The following is a 19,106-nucleotide window of genomic DNA, read 5'->3' as shown; positions in this document are numbered from 1 at the left end:
AGAAATCTGCTCGTCACAAAATGACACATTCATTCTCATTTTCCCTTGCATTTGAGTGACGTGTGTGCTTTTTCTGATGGTGTGGATGCAGTGTGTTCGGCTATTTTGAAACCTGCCACCCCTCCTGGTTTTGTTCTTCCCTGGATGGGACCATCCCTGTTTTCTCCTGGCTAAACTGGAAAGTGGCAGATCTCATCCTGTCAGTGGTGTGTAACTTTTGCTGTACCAGGGGCTGAACCGAACTGGCACCTCGCCAGCAGCCTGAGGGTTGCACTTAATTTGCATATAAATTTACATAGGAGTTTAATTGGAGATAAATGCACATGTTTTTTATTTATAGAGCTCTGCAAGTGTATACACACAGATTTTTTTACAAAAAAACCCAAACCCTACCAGAGCAAACTCGCTTGCTTTATAGCTGTGCAGGATGAAGGTTATAAATGGGGCTCAGACCCCATCACATCGACAAGCCTCCATCAGCTCATGGCCCCTTTGGCCAGGGGCTCTTCATCTGTGCCTTCCCTGCCAGATTGGGGCCCCATCTACACAGGCTGCTTTCCTCCATCCCTGCTTGCACCAAAAAGGCACACAGGGACCGTCTGCCATAACAGGCTTGTTTAGGAGCAGCTCTGGATCTCTCCCCGCTCTGCTTATCTGCAGGCAGCCTGTGCCACTGCTGTATTCCTTGGTCATGCAGTCACAAGCTGTAGCCCAGAGACCAAATAAGTGTCTTCCTTCCTCTCTTGTGTGATATACAGCCCCGGTAGGTTCTGTGGGCAGCTTGCTGGAAGATAAAATTAATTTTTGAGTAATGCACGTTGGAAGGAATAATCTGAATGAGACATGCACGTTACTGGGTTATAAATTAACTGTAACTACTGAGGAAAAAAAGATACAGGCGTCAACCCAGCCCAGCTCACACAAACCTTTTCATGTTCTGTTACAGCGTGTGTCGACAGTCAGGCAGAAATAAAATAAAATGGTGCAGAGCAGAATGAGATATAATTACGAAACTTCTCTGTTGTTCTTACAGAATTTGGTGGTCTGACGTCAGCTCCAAAACTGTTTAATTTTGCTCATCTTGGAATACTGACGGAATAAAAAGCTGGCCGGAAATGAATCATGCAATGAATAGAGGGATAGAATTGTGGGGTTTTTTTTAAAGTAGTTGGGGAGGTGGAATTGAAGAGATTGAGATGAAAAGGTAAAATGCTTGTGAAGTGTAGGCAGTTGGATTTAATGAAAGAATGCGTAAGCCACTTACGTATGGGTAGAAATTAAATGGCAGAAGTGTGCAGCATAATAAGCTGTAGAGAAGAAGTAAATGGAGCGCTGCTGTCTTTAACCTTGCTGTGCAATAGGTCGTCCTGCTTCTCTTGTGGCTCCAGCAAGAATTCTGACATGATCCTTTAACCAGGGCAGGGGCAAATGCAATGCACGGAGGCATTTAAGTCAAGTGAAAAGGCAACGTTCAAAATGGTTAAAGGGAATTCTGTTTTCATGGTGAATAATTAAACTGGGAACTGATTGCTTTCTGTGCAGGAACATCCGTGGCTCTTTATAGATCAGCCTTCATCCCCTGCAATGCACTGTTCATTAAAATAGGCAAACAAAAGCTCATAATGCACGTTAAGCCGTTTTTTTCTTTATCAGGTTCCTTGTTTTGTTGGGGTTTTGTGTCTTTTTTAAAGCTCTGTTTTTGGATTTTGGGCCATCCAAAATGGCTGTGGTAACTCTGCGATCTTGTGTGCTGAGCTGTTAATGGGCAGCAGAAGCTCTCACTGAGGAATTTAGTGTGGCTGAGAGTGTGCAGCGGAAAGGAGGAAGAAGCAGAAGCTCTCACTGAGGAATTTAGTACGGCTGAGAGTGTGCAGAGGAAAGGAGGAAGGTGAAAACGTTAAGAGTCTGAAAATGCAGGTCTACTTAATGCTTAAATACATAGATTAGAATCTAAATAGTATGAAGGCTTTGACAGTGAAATATGCTTTTAAATATTTTTAAAGTTTATGTTTATGCATTTATCAAGTAAATTGCCTTAATCTTCATCAGATCACTCTGAAAAATGTTCACTCTCAGACAATCCACATATGCGTCTGTAATAAGTACATGCAAATCAGTAACAGTATCAACTCTTAGGTTAAACAGAATTTAATTTGCCGGATCAGAGGTAAAAGGAGAGAACAAAGCTGCAGCACAAGAAACGATATAGGCTGTTGATCATGCAACTCCTTTCAGGTTTCTGATGCAGGGCTGATGTATCCGTGTGGGTTAAGGCAACCTATAATGTCAGATAGCCCAACATAGGGTAGAAACTGCAGAAATCTAATGAGCAAAAACTGAACAAAGCCTTGCCCTTAGGAGAATTTTTAAAAGTACAATAAAAGTTCCAGCAGCAGCTTTATGAAATACTTCTCTCTATCATCATGGCCAGTTTGACTCATGTTTGGCTACAGATACCTCCCTCTGTTGCACTGTAATTTTCTTTTAAAATCTGTGAAGTACTTTCTCCCCCCACTGCCCTTCTCTGTCAGCTTTGGGGAGGCAGAAAGATTTGTTCTTCCTAAAGCCACTGCTCTGCATACCCTAAATCAGAAGCACACCTCTTGGCTATCTGTTGCGTAGCTGACTGAAGTGCTGAGGAGCTGTGCAGGGTCACCCTAGTAAGGAGGACCAGCGTGTTGAGGGGCTGCGAGCTGGTCTGGCTCTTCTGAAGCTGACAGGGACCGTGCCGCCTACTCACTCCTTGCATCTCTCCAGATCTTAGGCTGGAAATGCAGGCTGCCTGGGTAGTGCCCATGTACAGTGGGCGTGTGTGCCATCCCATCACAGAGCAGGTGTGGGGCGGCAAGACTTGGGAAAAAGGATGAGTTACCTGTAGCCTGTCATTTCTTTGTGCTTGATGGACTCCTGGTGTCCTTCTCCTTTGGCAAAAGGAGAGCCAAAAAATTCCTTTTGGTAGGCCATCTCTCTCTGTGTCTCAATAAAAGCCTTATGTAGACACTCTGGGCTGGCTGCCTGCCATTCGTTTGTTTGAATTGCCATAGAAGTGATTGCTTTTTTCATTTTTATTTTCTTCCTTTAAGATCCCAAATCATCTGAACCCATCATCCAAGATGCTTTATGTTTCTGACTTTCAAAGGTGTTTCTTCTTCGGCTTGTGCAGTGCTGTGGTTTGCTGGCACTGTGAGGTGCCCCCGTGCTGTCAGGGCTGGTTTTGTTCTGCTCAGTGAAATATCGACATTCCCCGTGCTGGCTTGTGCTGGTGTTAGCACGCATAGCAAAAATGACTGATTAAAGGTTTGCCACATGTTGCTCATCTGTGTGAGTTTTCTTTGTTCTGTGACTTTGGGCAATCCTGTGTATCTGGCAGTATTTCTGGTCTGTGAGAACAGGGTCTGTCTGTCTTTCTTGATTCTCTTGGAAATGTGTGTGGTTTCTTTAATGTAGTGATTTTATTGAACAATTTTAAATGCAGTTCATACGTGTATATTATATGTGTATACTTGTTTAAAAAAGAAAAAAAAAAAAGTAGTAATTCTTTCCAGAAGGGAAAAGGAATAGGAAGAAACACATTCAGACTGAAATACTATTTTCCCAAGGGATTTTCATAGCTGTTGAAGTAATTATTTCTTTGTGTTTTCCCTCTGTGTAACATGCATGCCTTCTTCTTTTAACTCCAAAATGTAAATTACTGCCATTATGTTCTGTATTCCTTACCATTCTTGAAACATTTGTCTCAACTTAAATGCTAAAAGCCCTGTAGCCTCTGAAGCCTACTAGAAATTGTGACTGTTTTCCCAACTTTTTCAGGCATTTCTTTCAGCTGCAGTAATTTTTTTTTTGCTTTATTCAATCTAAGTACATTTTAGTGACATTAACCCTGTAGTGAATTTCCCATCGCAGGAACTTACTGAGAATGTGGATACATTCGATAATCATTTAAAAATTACCTGTTATTTGGTGACTATAGAAATTGCCTGATAAAATTCTGCAGTCTTTTAACCTCCTCTGGCAGAAACTTTGGTCTTGAAAAAAATTTGTAAATTCTACAAGGAGCTATTCAGCAATTAGCATTTCATCTAGAACTAGTGTTTTGGAAGAAAGATGTAAAGGATCATTCCAGTCTGGTATTTTTGCATCTACTGGAAAAAAAATCCCAAGCCCCTGTGTTAAAAAATAAATATTTCTAAGCTCTTCCAGACCTGAGCATCATATTGCAGCTCTGAGGAAAACTACAGCTGGAGTGATAAGAGAAGCAGCTGTGCTGAAAGGAAAATTGAGTGGAAAGGTTTCGTTTCGTTATATGGGGTGAAAGGGGTTTTTTTGGACTTAAAGACACAGTTGACCACTTTCACATTGAGTGAAAAGTAGTCATCTACAGAGTTTATGTCTTTGGGAATGGAAAAATAATCTCAAGTGTATGTGTCACGGACCGATACAGTGATGTGAATGTTTGAAATAAGTTTCTGTAGGAAAAAAAAGATGAAATTTTTAAAGTCTAAAAAGTTAGTGTGAACCCAAGGCTCAATGATCCTTCTGGGTCCTTTTCAACTGGATGTATTCTGTGATTCTGTGATCCCTAAGGGTTTTCTGGCAATAAACTGACTGTATTTGTCCTGCTTGTTTCATGGGCTGCTAAGTAAAGCTAACCCTGTCAAAGAGGGTACATACTGTGGTGCCCCAAATGAGTAACCTTTCTGGTTGGCTGGATCTGGCTGGGGGCCGTAAGCTGTGAATAATTAGATTGTAATTAAAATCTATTTATCACCTTTTCTCTTTCCAACTAATTTAGGCAGTGATGTTAGGTAGATTATTTTGTTCTTCCTGGTGTCAAAAATACAGTGTATTGGTTGCAAATACTGCAGGTTTTTTAATGGCTCCTTCCACACAAAGCTAAATATTCTTTTGCAAAAAAAAAGGATCTTCTGTATGTCCTGTTTCATGGGTCAATTATGAAGGTATTTGTAGAAATCAAGACTAGTCAGTCTTTCAGAGGAAATATGATAATGGGATTTTCCCCATTTCATGTTGTGGTCTGGCTTGGGAGACAGTTACACATCAACTTAGGAGTTTCAGCCTCCTTGCTGAAACATCTACCAGTGCCATTGCTTCCCAACCTGCCTCTTGGGATCCCTGATGTACATGTCCTGCACAGTTACTGCCTCCCTTGACTTGCTGACAGAACCATTTTGGGTGGGACTTCCTGGGGACTTTCTTGTGGCATTATGCCAATGCAGAAAACTCCTGATGGAAGATAAAGACATTTAAAGATTGATTTGTACTATTTTTAATCAAGCCATGTCAGGAGTTACTGAAGCCTGAGGGGAAATTCAGAATACTTCTGAAAGAACCAGACGGATTCCAGATGTCTTTCTTTTTAACCCAGACCTCTAGCTGACCATGCTTTTCTGGTTAATTCCTCATAATAAGTTACCTATTTTGGTGGATTGGTGAAGAAGGGCCTCGAGATGAAATGTATCCTTTTTGGAAATACTTTTCTATTTCCAGCAAGTAGTCTGATGTAAAGGCTAGACTTAAAATAAAAAACAAGTAACAGGAGTAACGTTGTCATAGAAATAAAGCTGGATTCTGGCACTGACTGGCTTTAGAAGTATGTTTCTGGACAAAGTTTATAGGTCTTGGCTTGTCAGACCTAAGAGTAACTCCTGTGGAACAGCTGAATGAAAGGAAGGATACCATAAAGGGAAATTAAGCCTGAGAAGAAAATGCCAATGCTTTTATTTTTTTTTTCCCATGCAGACTGCTAAGTAAAGGGGAAAACAATATGCAAGGGACTCAAAAGGCAATTTTCAACTTCCAGCTCTGGTTTTAATCTTGTGCATCATTCTGTGTTTCCTTGCCAACACCTAGAGGTCTTACAAGTCCTAAAGCACGTGGGATTTCCAGTGGTAGTAATCATATGTAACGAAGTTCGCTTGATGAAGTCATACTCGCCCAGACAAAAAAGCTTTAACAGCTTAGCCTGAGCTGAACTCCTCTCTGCCCTCTCACTTCCCATGCAGACCTGAGGAAATGCTTCTCTGGGGCATGAACTCTCACAGCCGTGTGATAGACATCCTCAGGGGTCATTGAGATACAGTGTGTAGCAATCAGTGGGGCATCCTGGATGGGCTGCAGTTGGGCAGGTGTGCAGATTGCTTGGAGCTGCCTGGCTGAGGAGAGGGCTGGCCAGGCTGTCTGGCTTCCTCAACTCCTTGTTATGAATGCAGCATTTGTAACAGGCTGTTTCCTGCCCAGTTTGGTTACTGGGCAGATAAAATGCATCTGATATCCTCTTAATCCGTTACTACTCTTGTTTTTGTCTTTAAACTGAAGTTTGTTACTTCTGAGTAGCCAGTGAATGGTGAGAGAAGTATATTTTTTTAACTTTCCCTGCTTCTCTTCAGCCTGATTTCTGCTGAACTACTTAAATGCAATCACCGTATCTGCTGCCCCTGACATCGTGGCAGTATTAGATATGCTTCTCAGTGAAATCCTCTGCAGATCTCTTTGATATCTGCATTTGACTTCCAAAAGTATCTATAATTTTATACTGTGCAGCTTTTTGGATGTATATGCCTTCAATTTTAGAATTTTAGAAAAGTGAAAAATACCTTTCCCCTCCAACTGTTAAGGTAATTAACGTGTGTATGGGTACTTGGTGTGTCTGTGAGGTTTTAAATTTTATACCATGCATAAGGATTTACAGGTGAATTGAAGTGTAGCAACACAGAATTTGTTGCATTCTACTTTCAGACTTCTGTTGTTACCTGCCTGTCTGTTCTAGCAGTGCTGATGATCATTCAGCAGTAAGGGAGTAGAATGTGTCAAAACCACACTGCAAAATCCCTAAATTGGTTCTCCACTTCCCAGGCTCCTCCTTTGTTTTTAACCACGTTGTTTCCACAGTAAGACACCTGTTTGCATTACTATTCACAGGAGCAGGAACATTAATCAGATTTCTAGGTTTGTGCCTACTCTCCCATCATTTTTCTTGCCCCTCCTGCGGCTCCAGCTCCTCTTTTGCATACCTTGGCCCACCCCAAGTGGCTCTTGTAGCCCATCTGATTTTCACCCACTTATGAAAAGCAACCTCTATGCTGCAGCATTTGTGCCAGGGCTGGAGAGGCCCCACTCTGCATGGAACCACAGTTCCAAGCAAGTCTAGGTGGGATCTTAAAGATTGCTTTCCTAAACATAAGGGAGATTACAGGGTCTGATTTACAATTCTGTTTACATGAGAGGTTGGGCTGTGGTACCTGCATTTCCTGACTTGAATGCATTTGTAATGACCTGTGTCTGTGTAACAAGAGGAAGGTGTGATTTCAGCATAGGTAGGTGTTGTCTGCTCTGGTTTGAGCCCAGCAGCAGAGGTGTAAGTATGTGAAAGAAAATAAAATGTGTGAGGATGCAGCAGCCTGGGTTTAAGCCTGGGCAAGCAGCTGGAATATGGGCCACAACACGGTGGTAGCTGAAGCCTGCTCTGTCACCTCTTTATTGCTGCTTTTACTTAATTAAAAACATTTACAAAATCAGACAGACATAGGTGAAGAGCGTGAGAAACTATTTGCTGTTCGCTTGCAGTAAGAGAAAACATTTTCCATACAATTGGGTCTGAAGGGAGCTCAGTCTGTGTCTAAGGAGAAATCGACTCAGCTCTTGGCCCCTCAAGCACCTTGGCGTCTGCATGGATGCAGGACTCAGTCCTCAGGTTAGGCTGGAATGATGGTCTGCGTTTTATAACAAGTCAAGTACATTGCTAACATGGAAGGAAAAAAAGCTTGCCATGAACTTCTCTGAGTTCCATCAGGAGTAGCAGCATGAAATCAGTTTTAGTACTTTCTTATTTAAAAAAAAAACCCAACCGACCCACAGGTGTTGTTTGGGAACAACTGAAGCAATGGGTTGGGAACTGGGGACAAAAGGAAAAGCGTGAGACCTTAAAATACATTATAGTTAACATCTTCTCTCTGGCCTTGACAGATGATGTCGTTTCCCCATATGTTTTACTTCTCTTCAGTCACACTGCCCAGCTGATTCCTGATTTTGCTATCCAGCTATTAATGTGGCTCAAGACTGTTAGTGCCTAAGCTTGTGCTATTTACCTGTAGTGCTGAATTGCAAAAAAAACCCCATCATTTTTTAGGTTATTTGAGTAATTTAATCATGGTAAAAGGATTGGGAAGAGGCTTCTGACTTACAGAAATAAAACCGTACATTTCAGTGAATGTCACTAGACATGGTGGTTCTTGATTTAAATTCTCAGGCAATAATTTTTAAAATCTTTTTCATATACTTGAAATTTACCTTTGAAAACAGCAAAAGTTTTATGGAAGGTAAAATACTTTTTTTTGGGTAGCTAGCTGTTTGCTTGCTTGAGCTTTTAGTAAATCATCCTTGATGAATTTGCAGTGTTTGTTGTTGAATATCAGATTGCTAGTATGGCTGCTTGAGATGTGCCTCCCTTACATTTCCAGTGTTGTGGAAATGAAATCTGTTTGAACATGTCATAACTGGAAGCTGAATCTCAGTTTTGTTACAAAGGCATTCAGAATTTCCATTGTGCATATGGGAAGTGAATCTTCCCATATATCCAGTTGAATGGTGGTAGGTGCAGGAAAGCAGGTAATGAACTCTGCACACCAAGTCTGATGTCACTTGTCACTCTTTTGTGTGCTGAAAGCAACCTCATGTGCCTCTCTTTTGAAGGCCACAATTTGATGAAAACCATTTATTTTGCGTTTTCTTCCAGAAGTTTTTTTCTGTGTGCTACTCACACATTGTTCAGTTTTGTTAGTCGACTAAGGTAATCGTGTCCAGAAACTGTCTTGCCACAACAACTCTGAAACCTTAAACAAAAGTATATGTGGAGTAATTTGACTGTGCTAGTGGTCACAAGACAGATTAGGCACCAGTCCCCTTATGTATAGTATTTAAAAATTCCCTCAAGGTTCTAGAATAAACTGCAGAACCTCTTCTCTGTAACTGACCTGTTTCCTTGACCTCAGAACTGTGACACATTTTAAAGTGGACATCATTGTTGTGATGGATTTTTTTGTGTTCGTTTTATTAAGGAAGACCTACGCGTACGCCCTCTTAGATGGACTAAGATGCCCCTAAGGCTTGCACTTTGTCCATAAAGGGGAACGAGACAATTCTAGAATATGCAGGAAACATTTGAAAAAGGAGCATCTGTTTTTAAGTACTTGATTCTTATGATTTGGCTGCCTTGCGCATAAACTCAGTGTAATGTTTTAAACGTTGATTCTCCCCTTCTGTTGAGCAGGAAAAGAAAGCTGTATCTTACATAGGCTGAAAGTAAGGCAGCCACAGCCATAAAATGCATTTAGAGAACTGTACAACAAAAAGGAGGCAAGTTTATTGGAAATTTGTGGGCCCCATTCATAAAATTATAGCATCTCTGACTTAGTTGGCAGATATTTGCAAGGGTACACAGTTGCAGGTATTGTTTGCAGTTGTGTTATTGGAGTATTTTAGACTGGACCAAGAATCTGTGTTGTGGGGGCAAGACAATGCTGAGAATGGATTAGATGATCTGGTGTCATTTTACCAGGTTTATGAGTTTTCTAGCAATTGCGTGCTTTGCCCCCCTTCCTCTCTTTTCTCCTCCTTCCTGGAAGTGTGATGCTGGTAGATGTCTGCCAAACTGTTGGAAGAAAAATCTGGGAAAATGACGATGAAGTGTAAGCAGCTTCACAGACACCTTGAATGTTGTTCTCGGTGGAGCCTGGAAGTACATGAGCAGAAAACCAGTGTACTCTGTTAGTGAGGAGGAAAGCTGGTGGAAGGCCTGGGGAGCTGAGGATTTGGGCAGTGCTTGTGTTTTGAGGAGTAAGGCAAGGATATGGTGAAGGGAAGAGGGCATCAAGCATGGGGAGTAGGTATGCTCCTATCATCCCTCTGCCTTTGCGCCAGCAGGTTCATGATCTGTCAGCACATCTCAAGGAAACTGCAAAGAGGGGTGGGATTCTCAAAGGTAACTCCTGAGGAGTGGGAGGGAAGCTGACAGCCCTTCCCAGCCACCGGGTGCCATGTGCCGGCCAGCAGGGAGCACAGTGCTGGGGAGGTTGAGCACATGGGTCTGCATGCAGTCAGATCTCGTTAACTCAGCTGCTCACAAAGCAACTTATTTTAATTAAGTCAAATTTATATCTATGAACATGGTGTGCAAGATAAATTTTTTACTTATGTCTCACTTGGTGTGGCAGCTGGGGAAGCCAGTCCAAGAGCATTGTCCTGCCTCTTCTATGCCAGTGGACAGGAGAGTGCCCATGTTTCCAGAGCAGCGCCCAAACCTGATTCTGATAAATGAGTAATTAAACAAACAGCCCCACCTTTATTGTTCAAATGCAGCAGCTGGACCCTGTAAGATGCTTGGCTAAAATGGAGAGATGTTAATTTAATTTACTAACTGATTTTACTTTTGAACTTTCTTTATTTTCAGCTACACATAGCAATAGAGATAAGAGGGAGAGGGGGAAAGTAAAGCAAAAATCAAATGAAGCCATTTTTGTCTCCTTCATTCCAGGCTGATTACTCCTGTGCCAGTTTGGACTTCCCTGTGGATGGGCTTGTCTGTGTGTAGGGCAGGTTTCTGTGAGCCTCCCTCCCATACAACACGTTCCTTGGTGGTATGGGTGCCCTGCCTCTGGGCTCTTCCTCACCCCACACAGCTGGCCTCAGGGGCAGAGCAGTGCTGGTGTTGGGTGGTGGGATTGGTTTCTAGCACTCAGGCGCAGTGACCTTTTGGACATGGTGGTCCTTGGACCTTGTAGCTTGCTGTGGAATTGTGAAGGCATGCATTTGTGTGAGTGGATGAGCAAGTCTCTGTTCCTGAGAAGGGAAATTTCACTGACCTGGTTCCAAGGTGGTTTGACACCTAGAGTTTCTGCTCAAGCAGAAATACACTTTGTCTGTTTCTCTGTTTCATGTAAGTGAAATGTCATGGCATAAATTTGAGGGAACAAAACCATTTGAAGTGTTTGAGATGCACTGTGGGGGAAAACGGTGAAAACCTTTTCTACAACTTCATGGGTCTCGAGACGTGCTTCTCATTACCCCTCTGTGCTTGATGTCTCCCCATTGTGGTCCAGACCAGTGGTCTGGCTACAGCCTCACCGCTCTCTGTTCCCAATCCTGGGGACAGTTTGGTATCCTCTTTTTCTCTATTCCTCTTTTGCTGTCTTTCCTTCCTTTCTTCCCTGGCCATGCCAACTCTACAGTATGAGCATAAACACCCATGCCAACAATCTCTGGCTGTGCAGTCTTTGTCATAAACTCATCCCACTGCCTGGGTGGCTGCTGATCCTCCCCTGAGCTTGGCCTGTTTGCAGTGCCCCAACTTGGTGCACAGCTTCCTCTTGTGCAGATGCTGTTTTCTGCAGCTGCAGTGGACAGGTCCCTCTCCCAAGCATCACCTAGTCCCACTTAATTAATATGTCCGGGGTTTTAAAACTGTTTTCTAAATTAAAATAAGATTTATTATAGAACCTGATTATTGTGCCATCTGTATCATAGATGGTGCTGTGTCCTTGAGTGCTTATCCTGGACCAACCATGTTTCTAGTTACATATGTCTGCAATGCAAAGCAGAGGAGTGATTTCAGCAGAGGCAGACAAGCACTCATTACTCTCTGGAAAGTCCATGTAAAAATGATTAATTTGTAGGTGAAATTGGACATGGTGTTCTGCTGTGGCTTACTGCATGCAACTTTGTAATATTAAATACTTTGAGGTCTGTGAATGCTTCGTTTGTTAGGCTTAGTTCTGCACGCTCAGGCATGTGCCACGGGTTTCCCAGTGCTGTGCTGGCCTTTCACTCAGCCTTGCTCTCCCACTCTTCCCCTCTGCATGGGTCTCCACTTAGAGGGCACCATGCACCAAAGGCTGGTTATTATCCAGAAGTGAAAATTGTTCCACAAGTTGGTGTTTTGCCTAAACTGAAGGTTCTGGTCAGCCTTCTCTCACTGCCAAATTTTTGGTCCTTTTTCTCTTAACTTTGAGTTTTAAAATAAATGTTTCATGTTTCTTGCCTGACTGAGGCAAAATAGGTTCTTTTTCACACTAGTAACCTTGTTTGTTTGTTTGTTTTTCTCTTACTACCCTTCTCAGTCCTTCTGGAGGTGGATTTTGAGCTTTTTCTTTTCCCTGTCCATTTGCCTTGTCCCTTTCCAGCAGTTTTCAAGTCAGAACCAATGCTGCAATAGGAATGAGAGGTTTAATTATTACAGGAAATAGGGTGGGGTTTTTTTGTGAGGATCTTGCCCAATTGCCATCCCTGGTGAGTGTTACAGGGCAGAAACAGAGAAAAAAAAGGAGCAAAGGGAATGACTGCTTTCCAAATTTGTGGTTTATGCCTTTTAATCTTTCTTTTCATTGCCTTGGTCTTATGTGTGTATTTTTGGTCATGAATCCAAATATCTACAAAATGAAACTTCCTGTAAAATGCACTAGATTGTTTAACAGTTAAATATCTTCCACAGTGTTTTGATTTGCCTTCTTTATCATCGACATCTCAAAACGTTTCTAATCTGTAAATCTCTTTCTACCTCCTCATGCTTCTGGCACCGTATCTTTTTGGTGAGGTAGCTAGAGCAAAAGGATATCTAACCTGAGAAGTAAATATTTTCTCTTCCCTTTCCACATTTGAATGTTCCAGCTTTATTCTTGCACAGTTTTTTTTTTCTGCTATCCAAGACTGTCTGTAGAAGGTAAACACTGGGGGAGCTAAATGAGATTACAGCATCACTTTGGTAACCTTTCTTAGTGAATGGGCAGTTGATCTGTCCATAATGCAAAGCACTTAATGTATTGAAGTGTCTAAGAAAGCAAGCTACTAGCTCACCACTCAGGGTTCAATTCCTGGATAATAACATTTATTTATAGGGGAAAAAAGAGTGAGTTCTGCAATGGTAAAGTATGTATTGTCACTCAAAGCATGGTCTCTTTATTAACCTCGGATTTATATGGTTAAGTAATTGTTGTATTAGTAGCATTTCTTGAGTGGTAAGGTGGAAAAAAAAAAGTAAGGCAGATGTCTGTGTACAATGTGCTCCTTGTTTATTTATCTGTAGTAGGCTGGGGCTAGTAAATTGGCCCAGTGTGACAGGGCTGTGAGCGATAGCGAGCTGGAGCTCAGCAGCCTGAAGCTTGAGACGCTGCAACTCGTGGGCAGTATTTCTTTGTGTGTACATCTGCCTGTCCTTTCCTGTGCATAGCAAAAGGTAGGGGAAAGACAGGTGCAAAAATGCCTGTACTGTATTTTGTTTTTCTTGAATAAACCGTCTGACAAGAAACTGTTGCTTTCTGCTATTTGTTTATATATGCTTGTGACTTTCTGTGGAAGTGGGACCTATTTCTCTGGAACAGAAATGCAACATATATTGAATGAATGCATAGCTTGGTGGTAACGCAGACAGAATGCCTAGAGGTACTTTTTTCCTTGGTACAATACTGTTCAGATTTTGAAACTAAAGAAAATTCTTATAATGTATCCATTTCTACTTTGTTCTTCCAATTTCCGTAACATTTTAAATTAGATATGTCATAAATTTGGTATGAAGCGAAAAGTTTGTTACAAAGTAAAATGGGGAGGGTATTTGTAAAAAGAAAAATATTTAATCTATCTTCTTCATGGCCATTTTGTTAAACCCGAGGTAAACATGGTAAAATTGGGTGAATTTCTATTAAGCAGACTCCTCTGCTTTCGAGTCACGTTCGGAACAGACAATTGATGGCATATTTCCAGCTGGCAGAGCTGTCGAAAGGTAGCATGCAACTTCAGCTCCATTTTTTTTTTCTTTTCAACATATGATTGTGCAAGTCTAACTAAATTCATCAGAGTAAATATTCGTTCAGTATGTAAAACAAAGAATAAATCTGCGAGTTGGATTCAGTGAGTAAACAGATTATTATCGTACTACAGGGTTTTCTTAAATACAGTGGGTGCTTTAGACACACAGATTTTTCAGAGATGATGTGATGATCAACTTGGTATCAGCTGTTGGAATCGATATGAAGTCCCATAAGTCTTCTTTTCACATTTTAGAGGGTTTTTTTGGGAATGGGGGAGGGACAGCATAAAGAGTTTGCACAGTGAATATTTCCTAAAGCGTGTGTGGAAAACCAGCTCATTTAAATCTGTCATCTTTTTCAGAAATAGGAAAAATCTTCATCACATTTTGGTGTCTGTTATTTTTTCCACATAAGGTACTTTGTCTGGGACTAATAATGGTGTTTCAGTTTGCTCATGATCTCTTGCTTCTTGATCATTTTTTCCCAAGCATTAACTACTTGTCTGAGCATTAGCAGCTTCTCACAGCCTTCCCCTCTTGTAAAATAGTGGGAGGTGATAATCTGACCCAAATAAATGAGTGACAAACTTTGCTTGCCTCCACATCGAACTGGTAGCTGAAATCCTGTCTCTCCCTTCTACCCCTGGGGCTGTTTTGCTGCCTGAAGCATTGTAGCGTCCTAGGTGCACATCAGAGGGCTAAAGCAGACTGCAGTGGCTCTGTAGAGGTATGGTCTGTGGGCACCACCAGCTTCTCAAATTCTGAGCAGAGACTTAGTATATGACTCCGTGTTGGGAGTACATAGCTCTCTGTGTAGCCCATGCTGGTTGGGTGACATTTTAAGAGGAAAGTGCATTTGTGCAGTGCTTTCCCTGTGAACATTGTTGCCTAGTGAAAACAGTTCATGTCAACCCAAAATAAGACTTGTGACTGCCTGTGGTTTAGTTTGGTCGCATACCAGAGATGAAAAATCATTGGATTGCTCTTTCCTGACATGTACTCCTTGAATGGAGTTGGTGTAAATTTAGTCAGTTCACTTTGTTGAGTATCGAGAGCAGTGTGATATGTAAATAAAGCTTTATCAGACGAGATAGATTTAAAATTCCACAGTTGGCGAGGAAGCGTTAGCAGTATAATATAATACAAATATTTACACAGTAACTTCTAAGTCTTCAATAAGTGCTTAATATTTGAAATATGTGTTGTGAAAACATTGACTGATTAAGCCGTACCATTGCTGCTACATCTGTATGCAGCAACTTGCAATGGCTAGGATGCAGGAGTCGCAGGGAGGAATAGGTCACCTGGCAGTGCAAAGGCATTTAAACAAGTCACACTTTTTTTTAAATTTATTTTTTAAATTTATTGGGATTCAGCATGATTTGGTCTCCCAAGGCACATGTAGATCCATCCCTGCATCCTATTGGAGCCACTGCTCTCAGAGGCTGTTGGGTTCATGTAATGTGACTGGATGTGATGATGTACCTGATGCATCTAAGACTGCTCCAGTAGCAAAATTGAGCTACCAAGTTTGTGCCTGCCCACAACAGTGTATAGTCATCACTCGTCTGTCCCTTTCTGTTTTATCTGTCCCTCTTCCTTTTATCTGTCATGGCCATTTGATAAGGAATTGCAGTGGACCAAAATGATGGATTAATCTTTTGCCTGCATGCAGCATCCCAGGAGTGGTACTGGGCTCTAACTGGTTTGCTTGTTTTGCTGCAAGCAGAGGCTGGTGGCAGAGGAGATTCTCTCTTTGGGTGGATATATCTGCTGTGCCCAGTCTGTCACTGCAGTCAGCCTCCAGTTCCAGTATTACTCATGAATGAGCTCACAAAACAGTAAAATCAATAGACTGCAAATTCAAATAAACAGAAACACAGCTCCTAAACATGACTGGATGATTCTCTGCTGCCACCTCATTTGCCAAGAGACTGTAAGAGCTGATCCATGCCTAAAAATGTACTGCTGCTCTCTAATCCAGTCTTTTTTTCTTTCCCTTCCCTTTTCTGGCTCCCCTGTTTTGCTTTCTGCAAGCATACAGCATAGCTGAAAACCAGAGTGGTTTGTTGTGTGCTTGAAGTGTGAAGATCAGATTGAGTTTATTGTAGGTGGTGTGGGTATGGTCTGTCCTACAATCACAGGCTCGACTGCAGTCTGCCTTCAAAACCATCGCTTCACTGTGGTGTTGCTAGATATGATTTAGCCAGTTCCTGGAATCTTTTGGCATAAACATGTTGTTGAGAAGCTCTGCTCTGTCTAGACCCCCACAGAAATTTCATTTCACTAAAACCATCCTTTTCCTCAGAGACGCTAACAGACAGCTTCCATTCAGCCCACAGTCTTTTCCCTAGGGAGGGTTGAAATGATGTGGCTGGTCATGCAGGAAACTCAGCCCAAATAACGAAGTGCCACCTCTTTTCCTACTGCAGGCTAATGCAAATAACCAGCACCTGATGCTGATAATGTGTGGGGAGGTATCTGTTGGCCTGTGTTTCCTCTGGGCAGGTGCTGTGTTGCCTGGCTCCGCCTTTGGAAGGGCTGGAGGTAGGCATTGCTGCATGGGGTCCATAGAGATGTCTCAAAACCCTAACTGCTGTAGTTGCAGGAGGTTGTCATGTCTCTGTCAGTTACGGTGGTAGCATGCAAAGCTAGATTTTGCAAGAGAAATGTTGAAGTAGCAGGTTATTCCATCAGAAGCTGATGTTGGGGATGTTGCTGAGGATGGTGCGGTGTGGTGTGGTGTGGTGTGAAGCTCACCTGCAAAGGTCTGTCTGTAAGGTAAGGCTGCAACATCTGCTTCTGTCCCAGTGACACAAACAAGATGATTGCAGTGACCTTAGCTTAATGCGGATGAAGTGGGGTTGGAGTTTGCAGAGAAATGATGCAATTCTCTTACTGCTCATGATGTTTTTGCAAGGCTAAGAGCAAATAATCTTGAAATGAGCTAGCAGGTTTATGATTGGGTTTTATGAGCTTTTATGATGTTTATAATCTGACATTGAACTTGCAGTTTATGAGGTGAAAGGTTTAAAGGAACACAGTAGCAAAGGTGTACTGCTGAATTTCTTCTGGGTGTAATTTTAACATACATCTTAGACATTTCTCTGACGTGGTGGGCAATGCACTTTGCAGTGTATGTCACTGAGTAAAGCTGACTCCATCCATGTCACATGTTCCACAGAGGGAAGAATTGAACAGAAAATCTGATATTGCCTTCTCTAAGGAAGGTCATGGACTGGAGGTGGTATAACAGCCTAGGCCCCAAAATGCAGCCTTTGTCTTTCTGTTTAAATCCCAGCACAGAAATACTGTACATTGTCTGTGCCTGCTTGTTTTCGTGGTTGTTTTTCTGATACCAGTAAAAATCTAAAGTCCCCTGAAAACTTTAACCTGGAATTCTTAAATTATGACCTTTCCCCCATAGTACTTTTGGAGAAAACTAATGTGTTTTTTTTTCCTGTTCCTTGTCTTGCAATTTTTTTTTGATGGATATGTGCTTCAGAGGTCCTGCCTGCAGATGTTTGCATATATACAGCCTGTTCTTACTTAATTCTCCATTTCTGTTCTCCTGCGTTATCTCGTATTGCTCCGCAGGGCTTGGTGAGCAGCAGGTTTGCTGCTGGCTAGCTTTTTGAGGTTTCTGTTATGCACAGTACCATATTTGTCTCCTGGTTCTTTGATTTGTAATGTTTTGCCTTTGATTGCTGCAGAAGGTATAAACAAGCCTGTCAAAAGCCTTGTTTAGCATGCAGATTCTGTGGGGGTGGCTGGCAGCCTCAGACCCTAAAATAGATCTAGCAATGAACTGAACGGCTTAAAACCCTAGGAATTTAATTTGATCCTTCTTGTTGCCTTAAATATTGGGACTGAATGAGGATTTCTCTAGCAGAACAGAAGGTGAACATGTTGGTATGTGACAGTAATAGAAGAAGGGTCCAGACCTGCTGTCATTGAGATGCTCTTGTGCAATCAGAGCTGGGCTTGGCCACTGGGTAGTGTCTTGTCTGCTGTAAGTCACCATACCTGGGAAAGGGAGTGCTATTTCCTCTGATGTTGCAGCATCCATGGGGGCGGTTGTTATGAAATGTTTCCCTGGATCCTGTTGTGGGATAGTCACTGTAGAAAAACCGAAAGCAGTCCCTCATGGTTTCAGCATCTGTTTTATGCTAGCTTTGTGAGGGAAGAAAGAAGGAGCCGCAAAATCACGCAGGGGTTCCTTTCTTCCCTCCTCTTTTTCATGTAGCACCATGCAGTTAGTAATATCATAGCTGGAGTTTTCAGTTGTGGTGGTGTGAAGGTAACAATGATTTGGCTTTGATGTGCCGCAACAGCTGCAGAATTCATTGGAGCTTAGAAGCCTGTGAGTTATAGCTGTGATGCCATTTACAGCTTTTATGGAAGAGCTCTTAAATTTGTGAAATGTGTTACTTTTTGAAGTGCATTATATTTGTAATTTGAATTCTCTAAAATCCTGTCTGAGGAAAAAAATAGCTTTGAAAATCCCCCTCTACCTGCTAAAAACTTGGGGAACTCTTACCGGGCGGAGAAGCAAGTCTCTTAAATTGAGTGATAGAACACATAGATGGATTTGTAAGTGCTAAAATGTCAATTAGTGCACTTAAAAGCTTAATGGTTGTCTTTGATGTGCTTTAATATCTTCAGTAAAGTTTGAATGTTGCCATTGATCAGGGAGCGGAGGAGGGATAAGGGAATTGAAGCCAACCCAAACAATTCTCGCAGAGCGGGGGGGGCATATTCTCTGCAGACCCCCGGTTGCATGAGCTGTGCCCTCACATGGGTATCTGATGCCCTGCCTGAGCATCATCTCTGTCCCAGTGCTGAGCCACCTGGCAATGCCTAGCAATGCCTGCTGAGAAACCTGTGAAAGCAAAGCAAAAAATCATCGTGCCATTATTTTGAAAGTTCTCACAGATTTGTTGGTTTTAAAAAAAAATGACTAGAGGGAAAAGATCAGAACTTGATTGTGTTTTTTCCTTATTGGTTTGGCAGAGATCTAGTTGTTGTGAAACACCTGTGTATTAAAAATCATTCTGTGCAATTAGGAAAGCCTGTCTCCATAAGAGAGAACTTTTTGTTTTAAACCCCTTTTCCCCACAAAACCTTGCAGCTGCCTGTCGTGTTCTTAGTTTATCTGCTCAGGACAGATAGTAGTGTCTTCACAAATCAGGCCACGTCTTAGAGTTGCCAGTGGTCATTAGCTCTTCTCCCCCCCTTGTGTTTTCATTTGGAGCAAGAACTGAAGCTTGTGTGTGGCAGAGCAGCACTTCAG

General features: G+C 42.0%; 1 long non-coding RNA gene across 1 annotated transcript; it reads left to right on the top strand.

Moving 5' to 3' along the window:
• The first annotated feature begins 7,893 nt into the window (after positions 1-7,893).
• On the top strand, positions 7,894-18,799 carry LOC103798725. Its single transcript, XR_624734.1, has 4 exons — positions 7,894-7,904; positions 8,916-8,922; positions 16,821-16,825; positions 18,787-18,799. It is a non-coding gene; the product is annotated as an uncharacterized LOC103798725 (long non-coding RNA).
• The last annotated feature ends 307 nt before the right edge of the window (positions 18,800-19,106 follow it).

Source organism: Acanthisitta chloris, unplaced genomic scaffold, assembly GCF_000695815.1.
Source record: "Acanthisitta chloris isolate BGI_N310 unplaced genomic scaffold, ASM69581v1 scaffold16003, whole genome shotgun sequence".
NCBI classification, from domain to species: Eukaryota; Metazoa; Chordata; class Aves; order Passeriformes; family Acanthisittidae; genus Acanthisitta; species Acanthisitta chloris.
This window is presented reverse-complemented; position numbering and strand designations above follow the sequence as displayed.